The following is a 3,060-nucleotide window of genomic DNA, read 5'->3' as shown; positions in this document are numbered from 1 at the left end:
TGTTTTTGTGTCCTTGCTGAACATAGAATTTCTTTACAAAATTTATTGTGGTGTCATCAAATCTACCAATTCTTTTCTCTATTTTTTTGTGTCTTGTCTAAGAAATTTTTTCACATCTAAATATTATGAAGATATTCCATACTTTTTTTTTTTTAAAAAAAAAGCTGCTTTTAACATTTAGCTCTTTAATCCATCTGGAATTTATTTTTATATATGGTGTGAGAATGGGATCCAATTTTACTTTATTTTTTCCATATGGTTAACCAATTGTTCCAGTACCATTTATTGAATAATTCTGCCTCTCCTCATTGATTTGCAGTGCCACCTTGGTCATATTTCAAGTTTCCACATATGCAAGTATCTGTTTCTGGGCTCTCTATTATGTTCCCTTGGTTTATTTGACTCTTCCTATGCCAATACCACACTGTCTCATTTTCTATGGCTCTATAAATTCTTGATCTACTTGGTCAGGCAAACTTCCCCCTCCCCCAACTTATTCTTCTTCAAATTTATCTTGGCCGTTCTTGATTCTTTGTGCTTCCATATTAACTTTAAGATTTCCTTTTCAAGTTTCATAAAGTCTCTTTTGAATTTTGATTAGAATTTCATTAAGTTTATAGCATCTTTTGGAGGGAAATTGACATCTTTATATCTCTTGAATGTGGTAGTATATGTCTATATTCAAATATTATTTGTTCTTCAAAAATATTTTATTTTCCTATTGGAGGTCTTAACCATCATGCTCTGGGTTTATTACTAAGCATTTTTTTAAAAGGAAAAAAAAAAGACCATATTTCTTTTGGTTTTTTCCCATATAAAAAAGGATCCCAACCAATATCAAGGTAAGGAAGGGGAGAACAAGGGACATACTCCTTGGTGTAAGGAAATAGGAGGGCAGGAGAAGGATAATCCCCAAAGGAGGGGAGAAAGGGGAATGCCATTAAGGCAGCCAGCAAGATATTCTCTGTAAAAAGTTGGAGGAAGTGTCTCCACAGACTCAGAAAAAAAGACCCAGAGCGCCTTCTCGGTGGGGGGCTCTGCACTCTAGTGTTCAAAGGAAGGTAAATGACAGCTTCTCTTCTCTTGGTTCTGTTGCAGCTACTCCATTGCTCACGCTGGGTTACCTTCTTCCTTTTGTAGATAAGAGTGCTGCAGGGCTCGGAAGGCCGAGATTCGCTTGTGCGGGTTAAAAGTCAGCATCTCCATTAGCAGCTGTGCTCCATACTCCTCCATCTCCGGTCTCACCAACTGCACTGGGCAGGGCCCTGGGGGGGGGGGGGGGCCCCTTGGGGTAGAGACACATCTTGGGGCCAATCTTCCTCTGGAGGCAGCCCAATCAGGTCAAAGATTTTGCCCAATTGGTCAGCCTCAGAGTTTCCACAGAAGAGAGGCTTTTGAGGAAACATCTCTGCAAAGATACAGCCAACACTCCACAAGTCCTCAGGTGTTGCGTATGTGGACTGCAGAACTTCCAGAGCACGGTACCAGAGTGCAGCGACCACAGGTGTAAGTGCATCTGGTAGCTGTAGATTCCGGCCAGGCCAACGTCAGCCAGCTTGACTGTCCCACCACTTGTCACCAGAGTATTCTCTGGCTTCAGGTGTTATGCCCAGATTTCAGGATCCCCAAGAGACCACACCAGGGAGCCAGCCGTATCCAATACAAAAGCATAAGAATCTTTATTCAAGCCCGGGCTTGGCTCCTCTACCCTCCTTACCGACGCAGCGGCAAGTGGCAGAGAGAGCGAGCTTTGTGGGTAGAGGGGTTTTATAGGGGGGTTGGAGTAAGGGGAGGAGAGAGGACTGTGGGCCCTGCCGATTGGCCAGGTGCAAGTCGGTGTCTTGTTACACAGGATGTGGTCATATCTATGGCGCACACTTCCCTTGATTATCATTGGTTAGTTTAAAAAAATCCTAGGTGTGGCTAGCAGAGGCTTGTGCTTCTTCCGGGAAGAAGCTCCTTGCTGAGCACATGGCTCTGCCCAAAAATGGAGGATTCGGGGCAAGATGGAGGGCGTAGCCCTCCCCCTTTCACAGGTCTTGGTGAACAATGCAATTGGCATGAAGAAAACCCAGGCCTCTGAGAAACTGGCGCATCAGATCCTTGATGGCCTCCACTGGCAAGCCTGGTGGGGGTGTCTTGTCCAGATACATCCGTAGGTCTTGGTCCACATGCTCAAACACCAGGGTCACTTTGGTCTCCTGGTCAGTTCGGGTGGTGACACAGACATCCATCAGTCGGACAACACTGGGATGCTCAAAAGCCTCTAGCTGCCTCAGTAAGGCCACCTCAAGAACTGTGCTAATGGGAAGGCCCCCTCCAGCACCTCCTCCACTGGGGACTCTCATGCTCTTGGGGGCCACAAAGTGGCCACTGTGTGGATCATGGGCCTTGTACACCGTCCCATAGGCACCAACACCAGTCTCAGCCACTGGCTCATAGCAAGGGGTAGCCATTCTCAAATCAGAGAAGACCTTCTCCTCACACCAGGAACTGTGGGGGTGGACCATTATCCAGGCCCAGGAGCTGATTTCTGCGGCGCCATACACTTGAGCTCTGTCCGGAGCAGCTGGACCCTATGGGCCCAACCATTAGACCAAGTATTTTGTACATTTTGTTTTCCTAGCTGGTGATTGTTGTTTTGTTGAAATGATGATAATTTTTGTATGCTGATTTGAGTCTGGTAAACCTCTGGAAGTTTCTTATTAGTTTTAGTATCTTGAAAAGCCCTTGGATTTTCTTTGTTTAAAATCACATTGTTTACAAATAAGGACAGTTTTATTGTTTCTTTTTCAAAGTTTATTCCACTTAACCCTTTTCTTCTTGTATTGTATGGATGAGACCTTCAACACACTGCTGACTACAGCAGTTATAGGATTATCCTTATCTTGCTGCTGGGAACACTTTAAAAATGTCAAATTTAAGTGTGATATCTGTAGGCTTTTCATAGCTATTCTACACTAAGGACTACTCCTTGTTTGCTGTGATGGTTAATTTTATGTGTCAACTTGGGCCATGGTGGTGCTTAGACATTCTGGTCAAACGTTATTCAAGGTTTGT

General features: G+C 44.3%; 1 pseudogene; it reads right to left on the bottom strand.

Annotated features, from left to right (window-relative positions):
- Window positions 1-1,035: 1,035 nt before the first annotated feature.
- Window positions 1,036-2,456, bottom strand: LOC102258035 (annotated as a pseudogene).
- Window positions 2,457-3,060: the final 604 nt, after the last annotated feature.

This window comes from Myotis brandtii, unplaced genomic scaffold (genome assembly GCF_000412655.1).
Source record: "Myotis brandtii unplaced genomic scaffold, ASM41265v1 scaffold358, whole genome shotgun sequence".
Taxonomy (NCBI): domain Eukaryota; kingdom Metazoa; phylum Chordata; class Mammalia; order Chiroptera; family Vespertilionidae; genus Myotis; species Myotis brandtii.
The sequence above is the reverse complement of the archived record's forward strand: the minus strand, read 5'-3'. Positions and strand labels throughout refer to the sequence as shown.